Genomic DNA, 21,813 nt, shown 5'->3' on the forward strand with positions numbered 1-21,813 from the left:
ATAAAGGCTGAAAATAATCAAGAACAAATAGGTTTTATCTCATGAACCAGAATTGGCTAATTGGTAGAATTTGAATGGAAAACCCTGTGGGGAAGAGTTTTGAGGCCACATTCAGGCTTGTTTGATTAGCAGCTGGTTTGTCTGCCATGGAGATGGAGCCATGGAGCACTTGCTGACACTTGCCATCCCAGGTTTACTGACTGCCCAGCCCAATACCCATTCTAAGTGCTTTTCCCCCTGCCCAGGTCTGCTATAAATACTGGAAAATCTAAATATTTGCTTTCCCACCCTTCCATGAAGCTAGGGGTGGCCTGTAACACTGCACATCTGAAAAAAAAAAAAAACTCAATAAGGAAATTTCCAAGGTCTGTTTTAGCTGTAATTCCTATTGATACTGATAGAAATGGATGCAGACATGCTGTTTCCCTCTCTTTGTCTTAAGCTAATCCCTGGGTATCGGTCATATTTTGATATCAATAAAGCTATGACAAAACTAGACAGCATATTAAAAAGCAGAGACATTACTTTGCCAACAAAGGTCTGTTAGTCAAAGCTATGGTTTTTCCAGTAGTCAGGTACAGATGTGAGAGTTGGACCATATAGAAGGCTGAGCACTGACAAATTGATGCTTTCAAACTGTGGTGTTGGAGAAGACTCTTGAGAGTCCCTTGGACAGCAAGGAATCAAACCAGTCAATCCTAAAGGAAATCAATCCTGAATATTCATTGGAAGGACTGATCCTGAAGCTGAAGCTCTAGTACTTTGGCCACCTGATGTGAAGAACTCATTGGAAAAGACCCTGATGCTAGGAAAGATTGAAGGTGGGAAGAGAAGAGGACGACAGAAGATGAGATGGTTGGATGGCATCACTGACTCAACAGACATGAGTTTGAGCAAACTCTGGGAGATAGTGAAGGACAGGGAAGCCTGGCATGCTGCAGTCCATGGGGTTGCAAAGATTCAGACATGACTTAGTGACTGAACAACAAAAGACCTGTAAATACATGTCAGAATCCATTATTGCTGGTGGAGTAGAGCTCTTTCTTCACCTGGAGGCAATAGTTCTTTGGCAGGGAGTAAACAGAGAGCTCTGGGATGAGACAGTCCTTGGATTAGACACAAGTGCTCCATCTCAGAACCGCGATTCTGACATCTACTTGCCTCTGTCCTGACCTTTGCCTGCCTCAAGTCTGATATGTAAGCTATCCTACAAAGTGGATTTGGGAACCTCACCTGTGTTTTGGATTTCTGCATGCTGGATTTGCTCTTCCACCTTCCACCCTCTAACTCCTTTCCCATTCATTTTCGACTCTGATAACCCCTTCCCTTGTGCATGTGTGTGCTCAGTGGTTTTAGTTGTGTCCGACTCAGCAACCCCAGGACCATAGACTGCAAGCCTCCTCTGTCTACGGAATTCTCCAGGCAAGAATACTGAAGTGGGTTGCCATGTCCTCCTCCAGGGGATCTTCCTGACCCAGGGATCGATCTGCATCTCCTGTGTCTCCTGCATTGCAAGCAGATTCTTTACCTGCTGCGACACCGAGGAAGCCTCCCTTCCCTTCGTGCTCAACAACTCTCCACCTGGAATCTGCAGGGTGAGCCCTGCTCTGATGGCAGGCCCCCGTGACAGATAGAAACCTCGCGACTGCCCACACATAGAGGCTGAGCTCAGTGTCTGTAAATGTTCCCTCATCTTCCCCTCATCCTCAGTATTAGGAGCCCCAGTCCCCTTTTTATTATAACGAACAAGCACCAGGGTGCCAGTAATATCAGCTTTCTCCCTACCCAGGTTCTCAGGGCTGGCTAGACACATGCAATCTGATCCATTAAGTAGCTGCCTTGTAAACATGCAGCAAGCCAAAGAAAGTCCTTTTAATTGTGCTTCCTGTGGACTTTGAAATTCAAATTCTGTTAGGTACACAAATGATTCCAGCTATGTGATCATATTGCTATAGCAACCTCCCCAGGCTCTTGCAATGCAGGCACTCAGTTCCACCTCTGAGGTGTGGGGTGGGGTGCTTTTCTCCTGACCTTTAAATACATCAACTGTCCTTAGCCATGTTTCAGTTTGCCCATTTGCCACTAGCCAAGAGATAGAACTGAGCTTAAGAAATCATAGATGAACAGCCATTATGTGTAATCCAATTTATCCTGGTAACAAAGTTCATTTAGGTGATCTTAAGTCTACTCAGTAGTCAAAGGATCACAGACTTTGTGTGGAATAGTCCAGTCCACATCTTCCTGGGAGTGTATAGGAGATCTTCCCTCAGAATTAGATTTGTAGTCCCTGCTTTAGTCTTGTGGGTCTTGGGTCATACCTAGGCTGCCCTGACTTTCAAACATTTAGTGCCTGACTTCCCTTTAAACTATGAATTAACTACTCAGCTTTCTGATCTCCACTGTTACCTGGTTTTTACATTAGCATTCTCTTTTATGAATGTGCACTTTTATCTCTGATTTCTTGCATGCATGTGCCTCTGATCATTTATATTTCCATAATATTTGCCAATTTTTTTCAGTGCTAACACTTCCCTATAGTAGCTCTGCTCACTATAACCCATTTCCCAGGATAAAAGCCATGTGTGTACAGTTATATACAATATATAATTATATATAGAAAGCAATGGCACCCCACTCCAGTACTCTTGCCTTGAAAATCCCATGGACGGAGGAGCCTGGTAGGCTGCAGTCCATGGGGTCTCTAAGAGTCGGACACGACTGAGCGACTTCACTTTCACTTTTCACTTTCATGCATTGGAGAAGGCAATGGCAACCCACTGCAGTGTTCTTGCCTGGAGAATCCCAGGGACAGGGAGCCTTGTGGGCTGCTGTCTATGGGGTCACACAGAGTCAGACACGACTGAAGCGACTTAGCAGCAGCAGCAGCAGAAGCACCTCCCAGGTGGTGTAGTGGTAAAGAATTTGTGGATGGGGAAATAATGGAAACAGTGAGAGACTTTATTTTGGGGGGCTCCAAAATCACTACAGATGGTGACTGCAGCCATGGAATTAAAAGACACTTGCTCCTTGGAAGAAGAGCTATGACCAACATAGACAGCATATTAAAAAGCAGAGACATTACTTTGCCAACAAAGGTCCATCTAGTCAAGGCTATGATTTTTCCAGTAGTCATGTATGGATGTGAGAATTGGACTATAAAGAAAGATGAGCTGCGAAGAATTGATGCTTTTGAACTGTGGTGTTAGAAAAGACTCTTGAAAGTCCCTTGGACTGCAAGGAGATCCAACCAGTGCATCCTAAAGGAAATCAGTCCTGAATATTCATTGGAAGGACTGATGCTGAAGCTGAAACTCCAATAGTTTGGCCACCTGATGTGAAGAACTGAGTCATTGGAAAAGACCCTGATGCTGGGAAAGATTGAAGGCAGGAGGAGAAGGGGACAACAGAGAATGAGATGGTTGGATGGCATCACTGACTCGATGGACATGAGTTTGAGCAAGCTCTAGGAGTTGGTGATGATCAGGGAGGCCTGGTGTGCTGCAGTCCATGGGGTCTCAAAGAGTTGGACACGACTAAGTGACTGAACTGAATGTAAGGAGACTCCAGAGACATGTATACCTATACATACATATATATATATATATACACATATATATATATATGTATATGCATATGAGTCTCAGTGAACTCCGGGAGTTGGTGATGGACAGGGAGGCCTGGTGTGCTGCGATTCATGGGGTCGCAAAGAGTCGGACACAACTGAGCGACTGATCTGATCTTATATGTTCAATAATAGGTTGGTAAATATCTTAGATGTTGGTTAACATTTCAGGATATAATGTAAGCTCTCACATTAACTCAAACACAAAATAATTAGCTTTCCTTTAGCTTGGATTAGCTAAATCAATCTTGAAGAAGAGAAAACAAAAGTGGAAGGAGTTCATTCACACTTGAATAGTCCCGCTTCACCTGTCCTTTCATGCCTTCCTGACAGTATTTTCAGAACATCTGTACAGAAGGGGTGGAAGTTATTTATGAACACCATGCATGATTACTAGAACAACTCCTGTGGAGTCTTCAAATGGGTGCTAAGTCTTGTTAAATATATCTGGTGGAAGCAAAACAATTTAGAATGCAGTTACACTGTTGCCTTTGGGGTCCAGTTCTAAAAAGGCATGTATTCAAAGACAAGAGGAGTTTCTTACCGGCGTGGCCACCTCCCATCTCTGGCTCTGAAACCATTTTAGAAACAAGATGACTCTGCAAGTTGGAACTGAATAAAAGGAGTGTGAAACATTTTCCTGTGAGCAAGTATTTCCTTGTAAGCTGGAGAAAGGCGATTGTAGCACTCACACAAAATTGTGATCCGTTTCCTTCCCAGATTAGGTGATTTCTTCTGCTAACAAGTTAGGTAATGTCCAAAAACGAGCTAAATTACTTTTAACTTCAGTCAGTCTTGAGAAGTACCCCAACAAAATCACATCAGTGCTGTGGATATTGTCCAAATTTCCAGATTCTGATCTTGAGTGTGCTATTTAGTGCCTGTATCAACGTGTGTAAGAATAATAATGATGGCAATTTGAACCTAATAATATTTTCTTTGTCATACAATAACTGGTTAGTGTTTGAAATAATAAACGTGTCTTCACATCTTGCTGCCAAAAATAACAAGACTCCACCTCCACCCAGAGCGACTCACCGAATGATATCCTAAGTCACTCTTCCTCATACATGATACATGTTAAAAACCACACATCTTGAATTGCTGGACTGTATAAAACCAATTGTTACACTTGTAAACCTGGAGTATTTCAGGACAATGACCTGATGGAATAATAACAATAAAAAAAGCATTTGTTTTACAACAAGCCAGTTTTCCAAACCAGAGTTTTAAGTGGTCACATTTCCCAGGCAGCCGTAATGATATTGCCATGGATTTTCCAGAGAACATTTCACTTTACTGTTATTTATAACTTAGCTCAGCCTCTTTCTATTACTTATATTTAAATATAGAAAGAAATCTTTTCCCATTCCTCTTTCTTTAGATGTTTCTCTTCAACGCCCACACAAATCCGTGAGTCATAAATGAGACTATGAAAATGAATGGTCCGCATTGCACAAGAACCCTCTTTGGCTACCCATGTGAATTTAGGTAATATAATTGTCAAAGTAAGTTCAAAAAGCAGATGAAACAATGCCCATGTGAATTCCGTTCAGAAAAAAGAAAAAACAACTGAGAAATTATGATAAAGTACACACATTGTCTTTGTGTTCTAATATAACAAAACAGATTTTACACACAAACACACCCTTTTCTGAAATTTTACATACATATGGTAAAATATGTATAACTGGGTGGAAGGAGAATGGGGGAACCTAGATTCTAATCTCAGTTCCCTGATTCCTGGTTGGGCGATTTAACTATGACTGTTTGAAGCAGACATTGTAATGTCTCTCTTGCCTCCCCTACAGGGTTGCTAAGAGGGTCGAATGTGATGAGATATGTATTGATAGAAATGGTAAGTGAACTGTAATGTGCCATCACAATTTTAAGGTATGTTGATTACCGTTTCTTCAGCTAAAGTAATTGTACAGGCAAGAGAATGACTAGGCAGTGGAATAAATTGACAGGTGGATTATGAAGTTGCTGTTGCAAACATATTTAATGCTAAACTTGGTCCCCAAGGATCCAAGAATGAATTTGGTCCCATAATACAAAATGACATAATTGATCACCATAAGTCAAGTCCAATTCAACCTAAATGATCCAATGATGAGTGAGTAACAAATGTCCAGGACAAAGAGATCTATTGCTTTTGCAGCTGAACTTCATTTTACTTCTGTCCAAGGGTGAGTTACCTCCGCAAAACTCCATCTCAATGATTCTGCATCTTACAAAAGTTATTCCATCAATCTTCATAATAGCTTTGTATTAGAGATGGAGAGACTGAAGACTTCAAATAACTTTCTTATTTAACTATGCATTAAAACTTGGTCAGAGTTCTTACAGTATTTCACTGTTATTATATTTGGACAAAAGTGATTAGAATATTTTAATTCCATTTTTAAAAAACTTATTAACTTAGTTAAGGTTTACCAAATTTAAGTGTAAAGCTGTAAAACATGAAATTTTTTTCAATGGATGATAATATGCATGGTAAACATTCTAATGGTGCTAAAGAATATATACTGAAAAGTTACCATCCCTAACAGAACAAGGGCTTCCCAGGTGGCTCAGTGGTAAGGAATTTACCAGCCAAGTAGGAGATGTAGGTTCAATCCCTGGGTTGGAGAGATTCCCCTGGAGAAGGAAATGGCAACCCACTCCAATATTCATGCCTGGGAAATCCCAGGACAGAGGAGCATGGTGGGCTCCTCTGGTCCACGGGGTTCAAGAAGAGTTAGATGCCACTTAGTGACTAAAACAACAGGGTAAACTCCCAGCTACCCAATTCTCTTCCCTAAAAGAATATTTTCCACAAGGCTGAAATCCTTATACCTACATCCATCTGCATGATATTTACCCACAAGGCTGAAATCCTTATACATACATCCATCTGCATGATATTTCATGCAGGAAATATGAAATGAAAGGAAAGGATGAAATGAGACTCTCAATTTTTATGAAATACAAATACGTGTAAAATGGAAAGAAAGGTTTATTCCTAAGTGTTGTAAGACTGGGGGGGGGGGGGGGAAACCCTTCAAATTCCTTTTTAGCCAAATGAGAAAAACAGGATTGAACGTCATGGCTTAAGTAAATTTGACCCTATGTGGATTAACATTTGGATATTGTGTCTGACCACCCCAAAGTAAATTATTCTGCAGCCAACTTCAAGTGAAACTCTAGTATTTAGACAATTGCAAGCTTCCCATAAAAAGTAAACAAACCAAGGTAACCTTTCGTAAGCAGAGGGAAAGTATGTAAGAAGATGATAGTCCACTTTGCTAAATGAGAAACAAATTTAGAGTTTTGTTATTTGGGCTTGCTTTGGGGTCTCTTCTGTGGCAAGTCTCAGGAAATCATTTAATGTCACAAAAATGAGGCCATGCACATCGTTTTCTCTGAAGTGGCTCCATCCAGGTTAGCAAGTTGCATGACTGTCACCACAATCCAGTTTTAGTCCATTTTCATCCTGAGTCAGATCTCTTATGCCTGCTTCCAGTTGATTCCCTTTCCTTCCCCAGCCTCAGGCAGCTGTTAATCTACCTCTGGTCTCTGGAGATTTATCTATACATTTACTATAAATGGAATCATACAATACTGGTCTTTTGTGACTGGCTTCTTTCACTTAATATAATGTCTTTGGGGTTCATTTACATTGTAGCATTATCAGTATTTTCCCCTTTTATTGCTGAATAGTATTCCTTTGTGTAAATATACATTAGCATTTTGTTGATCCATAGTTCTTGCTCTGTTAGGGAAGACTAATAGATTTTGCCTATGGAAGAATCTAGTCCTCATTCACTGAATAGCATATCTCAGTATCTCTGTTTTTGGAGAGCATTGTGGTGGTGATGGTGTAGTTGGTAAGTTGTGTCTGACTCTTTGCAACACCATGGACTGTAACCTGCCAGGCTCCTTTGTCCATGGGATTTCCCAGGCAAGAATACTGGAGTGGGTTGCCATTTGCCATTTCCTCCTCCAGGGGATCTTCCTGACCTGGGATCAAACCAGGGTCTCCTGCACTGCAGGAGATTCTTTCCCAAATGAGCCACCAGCAGAACTTTGTAACCAAATACAAATTTACTCTGCACCGCTAAGGTCTAGGGGAAGCCAGGTTGACCAATGTACCCCTTTACCTAAGACTTCATTTCTGGGCTCCCTTTCCCTTGCATGTTTGCATTGTTTATATGTATCAATCTTTCCTCTTTGATGGTTACATTGTTTATGTAGCTTTTCAGGAAGAGATACATTTGCTTAAAAATGGATAGTACTCATGCTTCTAGTTTATTCCAAGTTGATCTTGGCTAGTGGGTGTGAGATATCCTTGGTTCTACTTCCTCTGTATCACTTCCTAGGGCTTCTTCTGAAAATTCTGCTTCCCAGAATTTTTGGAAAGGGCACACACAGTGGCATAAAATAGATGTGAAAGACTGAAATTTGTGGACCACTGTTAAAATGTCAGCTATCTAGTGAGTATTTATCTAGTGAGTATTTATCTGTTTCTTTTATGGTTATGTACGTTCAGAGGCCTGATGGGAAGGGAGTTCTCTAAAGATGAATTGCACTTAACGTCCTTGTTTTTTCCACAGCCAAACCAGTGCAATTTCACAACGATCCTAATTCCTTTCATTGGCTTAATGGCTGCATTTCCTACCAGAGAGAAAGGCTGGTGAGTGTGTGGAGGTGGGGGGGGAGGGGGCAGGAATTGGTGTTTTTTATGGATTTTTCCCTTTGGCCACATTTCCAAGTTGAATGCCTCTTAGGCTTTTGTTAGAGTTCTCTCAAGGAAGATTTCTAATGTCCCTGCTGGCCAATGTCCTGTTGGCAGGAGAATGTGTTGAGAGCCAGCCAGTCATAAAATTATGCTGCCAGGAAATGAGGCAGCAGTTAACAGACGAGAGGATTAGAGCCCAGCTTCAGGCTACGGCTCTGCCTCTCTGCCTACTTAAACAAAACATCGTTTTCTTCTGATATCAAAAGTGAATAGGTACTTGTAAATAATTCAAACAATCCAGAAATGTATAATTGAGGAAGTCAGAAGCTGTCTGTTATCCTTTCCTTGCAATGACTGTTAAGGGATTTGTTGATTATGTCTCTAGATTTCGTTCTCTGCATAATACTAACATTTGCATTTTCAAAATTAGAATCAAATTAGATGCAGAGTTCTGCCTGCTTTTTCATGCTTTTTTAAATCATGCTTTTCTGCTTAACATTATATATGAGAATTTTTCCTCATCTTTAAATCTATCTCATTCTTGTGAAATATTTGAATGGCTATACCACACTTTAATTAAACCAATTCTAAAGGCTTGTTTCAAATATTTGAACTTTAAAAAGGCACTGCAATAAATATTTTTGGTCATATTTCTTTGCAAGCTTGTGTAAGTGTTTTGGGTGTATACGTTCTTAGACATTTCTGCCTGCTCTTGAATAATGGTAAATTTTTAACTGCAAAATGAGACAAGGTAAGTTGCCTTTTATTGTAGAGTTATAACTGGTGAGTGAAGGAAATTTGGTCAAATTTAAGCATGTCAGTAACAAATGTGGATCATTTTTCAAGCTTCTTGCCAACTCCCATCTTTGTGAAGGATATAACAATTCCCAACTCCACTGTCTTAATTCCTGGATTCCTAACAAGGGAAATGGACCTGAAACAACAGATGACTTGGTCCTGGGCCTGATGTGATTCATTTCATTGTTAGAGTCAATGTGGCTCAGTGGATGAGAAGCAGGACTCTGGCCAGCCTGCCTCATCTGATATTCTAGTTCTGCTGCTTCTTACTTCTCAGTGTGCTCTACTGTGAAACCAGAGGCAAGGTATAATGCCTGCTTCTTAAGAGGACATGGGGATTCAGTGAATTAACACCTCAGTTCAGCTCAGTCGCTCAGTTGTGTCTGACTCTTTGTGATGCAATGGACTGCAGCACGCCGGGCTTCCTTGTCCATCACCAACTCCCGATGCTTGCTCAAACTCATGTCCATTGTGTTGGTGATGCCATCCAACCATCTCATCCTCTGTCGTCCCCTTTACCTCCCACCCTCAATCTTTCCCAGCATCAGGGTCTTTTCCAATGTGTCGATTCTTTGCATCAGGTGGCCAAAGTATTGGAGTTTCAGCTTCAGCATCAGTCCTTCCAATGAACAGTCAGGACTGATTTCCTTTAGGATGCACTGGTTGGATCTCCTTGCAGTCCAAGGGACTCTCAAGAGTCTTCTCCAACACCACAGTTCAAAAGCATCAATTCTTCTGCACTCAGCTTTCTTCACAGTCCAACTCTCACATCCATACATGACCACAGGAAAAACCATAGCCTTGACTAGATAGACCTTTGTCAGCAAAGTAATGTCTCTGCTTTTTAATATGCTGTCTAGGTTTATCATAGCTCTTCTAATACCTAGTAAACACTTAGAGGTGTACTGGATACATCATAAGCATTTCGTACATGGTAACTATCATTGTGATTAGTACTCAAAATCGCTAATCTTTTTTTTTGAGGGGTTATTTTATTTTATTGGATTATAGTTGCTTTACAATGTTGTGTTAGTTTCTACTGCACAACAAAATGAATCACCATACATACGCATACATCCTCTCTCTTTTGAATTTCCCTCCTATTTAGGACATCACAGTGCATTAAATAGAGTTCCTTGTGCTATACAATATGTTCCCATCTGTTGTCCATTTTATACATAGAATCAGTAGTGTATGGGCTTCCTGGTGGCCCAACAGTAAAGAATCTGTCTGCCAATGCAGGAGATGTGGGTTCAATTCCTGGGTAAGGAAGATCCCCTGGAGAAGGAAATGGCAACCCACTACAGTATTCTTGCCTGGAAAATCCCATGGACTGAGGAGTCTGGTGGGCTGTAATCCATAGAGTCACAAAGAGTCGTACACAACTCAGCAACTAAACAACAACAAAATCATCAATAGTGTATAAATGTCAACCCCAGTCTCCCAATTCTTCCCACCCCATCTCTTTCCTTTTTAGTATCCATACATTTATTCTCTACGTCTGTGTCTCTATTTCTGCAAATAAGGTCACCTACACTATTTTTCTAGATTCCACATAAATGTATTAATATACAATATTTTTCTCTTTGTGACTTACTTCATTCTGTGTGACAGTCCCTAGGTCCACTCTACAAATGACCCAATTTCATTCCTTTTTATGTCTGAGTAATATTCCGTTGTATATATGTACCATATCTTCTTGCTAGTCATTTATTGAGTACATATTCTGTTTCACACATGGAGTAGGCACCTCACATATATTGTCTACTTTAATCCTCCCCAAACTCTAAAAGCTAGGTATTGCCAGCCACACTTTGCATATGAGGAAACTGAAACTTTGAAAAGTTTAAGTAATTTGCAAGTTTCTCTCCACCAGTCAAAGGAAATGCTGCCCCTCTCTGATGGATGAGAGCATTCCCTGTATGTAGTGTCATCAAGAAATCCAGGGATCATAAATGAGCACAGGGAGAAGAAGATTCCACACTAAATTCTCCAAGGCCAGATGATGACATATACAAAGATAGGAATAGGGTCGACGGTCTTCCTCCAGCAGCTGTTTGTTCCGAGTGCTATCAGCAAACTTCGTTGTTGTTGATCAGTCAATAAATTGAGTTTGACTCCTTGGGACCCCATGGACTGCAGCTCACCAGGCTCCTCTGTCCTCCACTGGCTCCTGGAGTTTGCTAAAATTCAAGTTCATTGAATTGGTTATGCTATCCAACCATCTCATCCTCTGCTGCCCCCTTCTCCTCCTGCCCTCAACCTTTCCCCACGTCAGGGTCTTTTCCATTGAGTCAGCTCTTTGCATCAGGTGGCCAAAATATTGAAGCTTCAGCTTCAGCATCAATCCTTCCAATGAATATGATTTTCCATAGGATTGACTGGTTTGATCTCCTAGCTATCCAAGGGACTCTGAAGAGTCTTCTCCAGCACCACAATTCAAAAGTATCAATTCTTTGGCATTCAGCCTTCTTTATGATCCAACTTTAGCTCCAAATATTTAGGAGAAAACCTTATTTGTGTATGATGTAGACTGTGGTGAATGTAAGAGTTTTATGAAATGATAGTGCAAATTCATCTTTCCTTGTTTTTGTACATTCACGTTGTTTCCTCAGGCTGGAGTGATATCGTTCCTCTCGGTCAGAATCCTTCACATCACTTCCTCATCTTTGAAGGTTCAGCAGGTGCTACCTGCTCTGGGAAGCCTCATCATTGAGACTGTGTTGCTTCTTCCTCAGAGTTCTTGTATTCATGAAGTGACGGTTCACGTGGTGCTGTTTATATTCTGGTGAGTGCTTCCCTCCACTGTCTCAACTTTGGACTTGATCACCTTGAGGAAAGAGTGCATCGTTCACCGTTTTTATTAAGCCTCTACTCAATGCTAGTGCATTTGTGCACTAGATCCTACCCGCTCCTGTATGTTCAAAGACTTGCCTGTTGCAACTGTCTTTTTCTGTCACCACTGATTTCTTCTCAACAGGAGCCCCACAATCAGGATCCAAGTATGCTATCATATCTCTCCTGTAAAAACAAACAAACAAACAAAAAAAGCTTCCTTTGCATCAAGTTTGCCTCCAGGGCCTTCCCTGGTGGTCCAGGGGTTAAGAATCCATCTTGCAATGCAAAGAACACTGGTTCAATCCCTGATCCAGGAAGATTCCGCATGTCACAAGGCAACTAAGCCCGTGTACCACAACTACTGCAGCCTGTGTGTCTAGAGCCTATACCCTGCAACAAGAGAAGCCACTGCGATGAGGAGCCTGTGCACCACAGCTAGAGAGTAGTCCCTGTCCTCCACAACTAGAGAAAGCCCTGGTGCCGCAACAAAGACCCAGTGCAGCAAAAATAAGATAAATTAATTAACTGAAAAATTTCGCCTCTAGCTATGACTGCGTATCTCTGCTCTGCTTTGTTGAAAATGCTCCTCCAAAGAAATGCCTGTTCTCCTGTCCACTCTCTTACCTTCCAGCCCCTCTGTAATCCACTCCAATCAAGTTAGTCTTTCATTCCCGTCAGCCTCTGCAACCACTCTAGTCCAAGTCACCAATGACTTCATCTTGGTAAGTTCTTTGCCCGCATCTTTCTTGACCTCAGCCGCACTGGGCACAGTTGACTACTTCCTCCTTCTTGAAAGACTTCTCTGAGTCTTTACAGGTTCATCTATTTTCTTATCAGAAACTTACATTTTTTTTTTTAAAGTTATGCATGTGAAATCTTTCATCACAAGTACTTGGCCTCCCATAGTTCACATCTCATTCATCTTTATGTTCTTTTTGGTCCCAAAGCACAATGTCTAATATGAGGAAGATCTTATGAATCTCTATTCAGTTACTTCATACACACATGAAAAAATATGCATGCAGGTTATTTTTTAAAATACAGATGAATTAACCAGAAATTATTTAAAACTGTTCCCTCTGGGGTATAGGAGTGAGTTGAGTGGAGAAAAAAATGATGGGAATAAGATTTGTTTGAGGTATTCCTTTTTCAATATTTAAAACTTCCCGAATGTTTTACATATTCAAAAAATAAACTTAAAGGTGTGATAAACACTAAGATTAAATAAGAACAGAAACAAATAAATCTAATTGCATACCATATTGATAACTTGGGAAAGAAAAAATGAATTTGTGTAACATTTGTGGATGGCATTATAACTGCATATCCTTCAGTTCAGTCTCTCATCATATCTGACTCTTTTCGATGCCATGGACTGCAGCACGCCAGGCTTCTCTGTCCATCACCAACTCCTAGAACTTACTCAAGCTCATGTCCATTGAGTTGGTGATGCCATCCAACCATCTCATCTTCTGTCGTCCCCTTCTCCTCCCGCCTTCAATCATTCCCAGCATCAGAGTTTTTTCCAGTGAGTCAGTTCTTCGCATCAGGTGGCCAAAGTATCGGAGTTTCAGTTTCAGCATCAGTCCTTCCAATGAACATTCATGATTGATTTCCTTTAGGATGCACTGGTTGGATATCCTTGCAGTCCAAGGGACTTTCAAGAGTCTTCTCCAACACCACGGTTCAAAAGCATCGATTCTTCAGCGCTCAGCTTTCTTTATAGTCTAACTCTCACATCCATACATGACTACTGGAAAAACCAAAGCTTTGACTAGACATACCTTTGTTAGCAAAGTAATGTCTCTCTTAAATATGTTGTCTAGGTTGGTCATAACTTTTCTTCCAAGGAGTAAGGGTTTTTAATGTCATGGCTGCAGTCACCATCTGCTTTGATTTTGGAGCCCCTAAAAATAAAGCCACTGGAGCCGCAGCTGCATGGCGCTAGAGCGACTTTGAGGAGATACCCCACGTACAAGGGCAAATGAGAAACCCCAGCAAGATGGTAGGAGGAGTGAAATTACATTTAGAATCAAGCCCCATACCCGCCAGAGATGCTCTGAGGGCTCAAACAAACCTTGTGCATATCCTTTGTGGGGTGTTTTCGAAGAACAAAAAGGATAGCTTGGAAATTTTGGACTTCACAGTAACTTTGTAATTGGTAGCAGTATTGGTGATATGACTCTGGAACAATTTTGTGTATATTATGGGATGGGATAGATCTAATTAATAAATATATTTGTGTTTTGTGAGCCAGACTTCATTACAGGTAAAGAGAGAAATATAAACATGGTATGAGGGAAGCTGGGGAACACTGTGCTGTTGGATTTGAACTGGAGGTATCAAATAAACCTGTGTGTGTTTCCTAATATGTACACTGAAAAGGCCTAGATACAAGGATACATACTTGCAGAAATGAGCACACCTAGAGCCCAGAAGACTCTTGAGAGTCCCTTGGACTGCAAGGAGATCCAACCAGTCCATTCTGAAGGAGATCAGCCCTGGGATTTCTTTGGAAGGAATGATGCTAAAGCTGAAACTCCAGTACTTTGGCCACCTCATGTGAAGAGTTGACTCTTTGGAAAAGACTCTGATGTTGGGAGGGATTGGGGGCAGGAGGAGAAGGGGACGACAGAGGATGAGATGGCTGGATGGCATCACTGACTTGATGGACGTGAGTCTCAGTGAACTCCGGGAGTTGGTGATGGACAGGGAGGCCTGGCGTGCTGCGATTCATGGGGTCACAAAGAGTCGGACAATACTGAGCGACTGAACTGAACTGAACTGAGAGCGCAGATCTTGGTTTCTGAATACCTTTCTTCTCTAAAAAGGAACAGGGTTTCTTAGGAAAATGGCTGACTCCATGTCAGGGGCACAGAAAATATAAAGTGAGCCTTAAAACTTCTATTGTGTCAATAAGAAAGACTAGGGACTTCCCTGGTGGTCCAGTGTGTCATGGTCTGTGCTTGGATTGGAAAAGAATTTCCAGACACACAGCATTTTAGAAAGGAGTGAGCTTATTAAGAGCAAGGAGCAGAGATAATGAAGGTGCTGCAAATGCCGAGGGGTGTCCCCAAGGGGATGTTGTTAGAGCAGTGGGCCCGCTCAAGGGAGAGCCAATGCTTTTTGTGGGTTTGTAGCCAATTTTTATAGCCTCATGACAAAATTCCTGCTGGAAGAGTGGCATTAGGTGATTGGTCAGTGCACTACAGGGTGACTACTGGGGTGGGCAGTTTTTCCTAATACAGGGTCAGGAAGCCTGCTGGTGATGATCGGAGGTGCGGGGATGGTGGTGGTTTGGCAATGGTTACAACAGGGCTCATCAGGGAGCTCTGGAAATGACCTTGTTTCTGGGCTCCACTTCTGTGGCTTTAGTGCAAGGCCTCGCACCTGTGGCCTTGGGGCAGGACTCCACACAGTGGTTAAGACTTCACCTTGAAATGCAGGGGGTTCAGGGTTTGATCCGTAGTCGGGGAGTTAAGATACCATATGCCTCTTGGCCAAAAAAACAAGACATAAAAGAATCCAAAAGTAATATTGTAACGAATTCCATAAAGACTTTAAAAAATGATCCAGATTTTAAAGAAATCTTTAAAACAGAAAGAAAGAAAGACTTATGTCATATCAAAAAAAAAAAAAACAAACCCATCTTGAAGTGGTCCATAAACCTAAATCTGACAATGGGAGCATCAAAAGGAAGAATAGTAGCAGTGAGTGATAACATACTGCACACAAAAATGCATGAGAGTTAATGATAATGCACAAATAAGAAAAAGAAAGGGAAAAAGAGGGGAAGATTTTCTCTAGAGTAGAATGCCAGCTAATAAATAAAAAACCATCAAATTATAAAGACAGTTGGAACCTCTGACTTAAGAATTGTGTGAAAGGTTGTTGGGCAACAGAATATTAACATGGTTTCACAGTATCACCACAGTTACTTGTGAATTCCAAAGGGGGAGTATCTTTACAGAGGAGAGGTCTGGCAACAACCTTAACCAAATGAGCAAACTTAGCACCACATACAGTGAAACGCTGGGCTGGAAGAAGCACAAGCTGGAATCAAGATTGCCGGGAGAAATATCAATAACCTCAGATATGCAGATGACACCACCCTTATGGCAGAATGTGAAGAGGAACTAAAAAGCCTCTTGATGAAAGTGAAAGAGGAGAGTGAAAAAGTTGGCTTAAAGCTCAACATTCAGAAAACGAAGATCATGGCATCTGGTCCCATCACTTCATGGGAAATAGTTGGGGAAACAGTGGAAATAGTGTCAGACTTTGTTTTTTGGGGGCTCCAAAATCACTGCAGATGGTGATTGCAGCCATGAAATTAAAAGAGGCTTACTCCTTGGAAGGAAAGTTGTGACCAACCTAGATAGCATATTGAGAAACAGAGACATTATTTTGCCAACAAAGTCCGTCTAGTCAAGGCTATGGTTTTTCCAGTGGTCATGTATGGATGTGAGAGTTGGACTGTGGAGAAAGCTGAGTGCTGAAGAATTGATGCTTTTGAAGTGTGATGTTGGAGAGGACTCTTGAGAGTCCCTTGGACTGCAAGGAGATCCAACCAGTCCATTCTAAAGGAGATCAGCCCTGGGTGTTCTTTGAAAGGAATGATGCTAAAGCTGAAACTCCAATACTTTGGCCACCTCATGAGAAGAGTTGACTCATTGGAAAAGACTCTGATGCTGGGAGGGATCTCTGACGCTGAGATGGCTGGATGGCATCACCGACTCAATGGACGTGAGTTTGAGTGAACTCTGGGAGATGGTGATGGACAGGGAGGCCTGGTGTGCTGTGATTCATGGGGTCACAAAGAGTCGGACCCAACTGAGTGACTGAACTGACTGACTGACAGTGAACAAACCAGCATAAACCCTGTGCTATGATGCTATAAGTACCTAATGTCCCTATGGCATATTCTTGCCAAAAACATTTAATCTGAATGTGATCATAAAGTGTGTTAATCACTCAGTTGTGTTCGACTCTTTGTGACCCAATGGACTGTAGCCCTCCAGGTTCCTCTGTCCATGGGATTCTCCAGGCAAAAATACTGGAGTGGGTTGCCATTCCCTTTTCCAAGGCATCTTCTTGACCCAGGGATCAAACTCAGGTCTCCTGCATTACAGGCAGATTCTTTACCATCTGAGCCATCAGGGAAGCCTCTATGTAAGAAAACTAAGTGTCTTGAAAAGCCAAATAGGGCAGGAAGATTGCTCTAAAATAAGAGAACTTGAAGGACATGGCAGTTTCTAGAGACTGCTATAAAATTCTTGGGGTAACTACTGGGGAAATTTGAATATGGGTTGTATATTAGATATATTAATACTATTGAATTAAAATTAACTTTCTGGGAGAAAGGGTATGTGGGGAGTTGTTTGCTGCTGCTGCTGCTAATTCGCTTCAGTTGTGTCTGACTCTGTGCGACCCCATAGACGGGGGAGTTGTTTAAGGAATAAACATTTCAGTTTGCAATATGGAAATGTTCTGAAGTCTGTCTGTTACACAACAATGTGCGTGTACTTAATACGACTTAACAGCACACTTCGAAAGGGTTAAGAGGGCAAATTTTTGTTATGTGCTTTTTAACCACAGTTGGAAAAATTTCTAATCCTTTAGGAATTAATTTTCTGAAGTGTGACAATGTTACTTTTATATAAAAAAGTCCTCTGTAAGACACATGTTGAAATATTTAGGGATGAAATGTCTAAACTTACTTTCAAGTGGTTCAGTAGGAAAAAATAAAAGTGTGTGTGTGTGTGTGTGTGTGTGTGTGTTGAAAGAAAATGAGTAAGCAGCAAAATATTAAGAAATGTTGACTCTGGATGATGGGTATACAGATGATGTTCATTATCCTCTTCCGTCCACTATACGGAAATGGTCCAAGTAAAATTTTGAAAAATGAATCAAACAAGACAGTTACCCGAAACTATATCCTGCTTTAATTTTCATTTCATTCATCAGTTTCCTCATGAGGATTTACTTATTCTCATTTTAATTATGTGGCCAGTCTGACACAATCCTTCACTCTTAAGTGGAGTCTTAATTGTAGATATAGATATGAAAACCCTGAACCACAGTAGGCCAAGTATCTTTTTTCAGACTGTTTTCTTATAATATTGGACAGCTTGGGTTTAGTCTGGGTCCTCTTTTCTCTGCACTCCTCCCTGAGTGATTTTGCTAATCTCACAGCTTTCTGGATCATCTATATGTAAAAATTTCCAATTTTATTTTTAAAAAATATTTATTTATTTTTGGCTGTGGTGGGTCTTCATTAACCACATGTGGGCTTTTCTCTAGTTGTGGTGAGCAGAGGCTGCTCTTCACTGTGCTGCCTGGGCTTTTCATTGCGGTGGCTTCTCCTGTTGCAGAGAACGGGCTCTAGGTGCATGGGCTTAGTTACCCTGTGGCGTGTGGAATCTTCCTGGACCAAAGACTGAACTTGTGTCCCCTTAATTGGCAAGGAGATTCTTAACCACTGGATCACCAAGGAAGTTCCAATAATTTTCACTTTTATATTTGTAACCATGACCCTTCTTGTAGCTTCTGGCAACATTCCAAGGGCAATGACCACCTGGTGCCCAGACAGACAAAAAGGAGCTAGGGTTCTCTGGAGAAATGGTTTACTTCCTGGCAGAAGTAGGGAAGGCCTAGAAAATCCTCTTGAGCCAGAAAACAAGGAAGGCTTCAAAGAACAATGAAAACCTGTCAAAAGGATACAGGAGCCAGCTTGAAGAGGCTTTCAAGGGCCAAATCTAGGCTAACTAGAGCACCAAAATAAATAATGATAGTAATGGAGTAAAATAAGAATTCAAAAGTTCCCATGATATGAATTAGGAATTGCCTTTTCCTCTAAAGGGCCAGGTGATAAATATTTCAGGCTTAATGAGCTATGCAGCCACAACTATTCAACTTTGCCATTGTAACAAAAAAGCAGCTATGGACAATACATAAATAAATGAGTGTCTATGTTCCAATAAAACTTTATTTACAAAAACAGATAGCAGGCTGGATTGACCCATGAATCATAGTTTGCCTGTCTCTGCATCTAAATAAACAGATGAGTAAACAAATAGGCAGAAGAGAAAGTTCTTTATCACAATGGAATGCCAATAAATAATCACAGAAGGAATGATGGAGTTAAAAAAATTACAGTGTGGCAACCATCAAAGTAATTATTAATTTAGGTGAAAAACATCAATGGATGCTAAAAATAGTGTGCCAAAGGATGAGGAATGGCTTGTTTATATTGTTGTAAAATAGCTCCAAATCAAATATGTATTAATTACAAAGTTGGGAGAGGGAGTATCTTCACAGTGAAGATATCTGCAGATACTCTTTTAATAAAATGATAAATGTTAATAGCACAAGTAAGGGTTCAGAGGCTTCCCTGAGAGCTCAGTTGGTAAAGAATCTGCCTGCAATGCAAGAGACCCCGGTTTGATTCCTGGGTTGGTAAGATCTGCTGGAGGAAGGATAGGCTACCCACTCCAGTATTCTTGGGCTTCCCTTGTGGCCCAGCTGGTAAAGAATCTGCCTGCAATGCGGGAGACCTGGGTTCGATCCTTGTGTTGGGTAGATCCCTTGGAGAAAGGAAAGGCTACCCACTCCAGTATTCTGGCCTGGAGAATTCCATGGACTGTATAGTCCATGGGGTTGCAAAGAGTCAGACACAACTGAGTGAATTTCACTTCACTTAAAGGGTTCAGATCAACATTATTTGCCACCTGACAGGACACAATGAGAAAAACACAGCATCGCTCCTCTGATATTTCTGCCAAATGTTTATAACTTGGGTCTAAACATGAGAAAACATTAGACAAACCCAACAGAAGGACACTTAAAGTGAATCTGAGGGTTTATCAAGTAAAAAGAGGCTCACAGCGTGGCAGCCACACACACACACTTTATTGGAAGATACTTCGACAGATTTTCATGTGGGGAAAGTCTTTTCCAGAATGAGTCTGTTCGGCAGGTCACTACCCAGAAGGGAAGGAGGACAGGGAACTCCCTGAGGAAAGGCGAGATTGAAAAGGGCACACATGACTAGGTGATTTTGTTGAAATGAAGGCACAAGTAAATTTGGTGGAAAAAACATACAATACTTCGTGATCTTTTTATCTGTTTATTTTATTCATTCCAATATTACTGGCAAATCACAGAACATCCAGGTTTATGCAATAATAATTAAATTCAGCTATCTTTAATGTTTTGCCAAATTTCAGTCATATTAAAACCATACCTTTCTATGTATTTTTTAATCTTATTGTGGCATTTTAATTGTCAAGATAAGTGGATAGAATATATTTTATTTTATAATTTGTCATCTTGTTTTATAAATTCTAATTATTTAGACTGTGACATATGGACCTTCATTTGTAATACTAATTCATGCTCCAAAATTTAGGGTCTGGCCTGGGTTGGAGAATACTTTGTACTCCACTGACTTCAGAAGAACAAAGAAAAAAAACATTTAGTCCAGTGATCTTGTAATTTAAAGTTAGATCTGTGGATGTTCTGCTTCTTGTTAAGATAAACAATAATAAATATTTTAAAATTTATTTTTTATTTATTAAAAAAATAAATATTTTTTGTCCATAATATTTTCTTAAAGAAGGTTAAGAAGATCTTCAAGGCATTCAACCATTAGTGACAAAAGATTTTTGTGAATCTTCCAACAACATAACCTTTAACCATGATGTCCACAAAGCTTGTAAAATGTGTTTGTTATAGAAGATGGTATGTATTAGAGTCTATTTGTTCTAGAACATTGAGTTGCTCACTTGCTTTTTGCTATTACTAAGTCACTTCAGTCGTGTCCGACTCTGTGTGACCCCATAGACGGCAGCCCACCAGGTTTCCCCATCCCTGGGATTCTCCAGACAAGAACACTGGAGTGGGTTGCCATTTCCTTCTCCAATGCATGAAAGTGAAAAGTGAAAGTGAAGTCGCTCAGTCATGTCTGACCCTCAGCGACCCCATGGACTGCAGCCTTCCAGGCTCCTCCATCCATGGGATTTTCCAGGCAAGAGTACTGGAGTGGGGTGCCATTGCTCACTTGAGCTGCCCACAAATTCACTACTGTGGTGCCATTACCTGAAAAAGAGAACTTAAGGGGAGACACTGGTCTGGGGAAGGATGTGGTTAAGTTACTTTTTGAATTTGGGACATATGAAAACCCAGTATGTGGTTGCCTATCCTGAGTTTACCAGCAGAGTCTGAGCTGGCGATTTAGATTTATCACTCACTGGCACTCAAGGGACAAAGATGAGGAGTTTGTGCAGAGAGATACCCTGCTGGGTGAAAAGAAGAGAGAGGCACAAGACTGAGCCCCGAGGACAACCTTACCAAGAGGTGAAGAATGGGCAGGAAAGGAGGGGCCAACAAATGAGACCAGGAAAGCACATTCAGAGAAGGAGAAAGAAACCCCAGGAAATGGTGGTGCTTGGGGGGAGCTGGTGAAGCCAACAGAGAGGAGTTTCAAAGAGGAGAGGGTGATCAGTTGTTTCATGTGGCAGGGAAAATCAGTGCTGAAAGTAAGCCACTGACTTTGGTAAGTGGGAGGGAATGGAGGAGGTAACAAATGGTCGTTTCAAATGACTGATGGGAGTAGAAGCAAGACTGCAGTAGGAGGAAGGGTGAAAAGGACTTCCATGGTGGCTCAGTGGTAAAGAGACTGCCTCCAGTGCAGGAGCTGGAGGAGACATGGGTCCAGTCCCTGGGTCAGGAAGATCCCCTGGAGGAGGGCATGGCAACTCACACAGTATTCTTGCCTGGAGAATCCCATGGACAGAGGAGCCTGGTGGGCTATGGCCTGTAGGGTCACAAAGAGTTG

The sequence above is a fragment of the Bos indicus x Bos taurus genome, chromosome 1, assembly GCF_003369695.1.
Source record: "Bos indicus x Bos taurus breed Angus x Brahman F1 hybrid chromosome 1, Bos_hybrid_MaternalHap_v2.0, whole genome shotgun sequence".
NCBI lineage: Eukaryota > Metazoa > Chordata > Mammalia > Artiodactyla > Bovidae > Bos > Bos indicus x Bos taurus.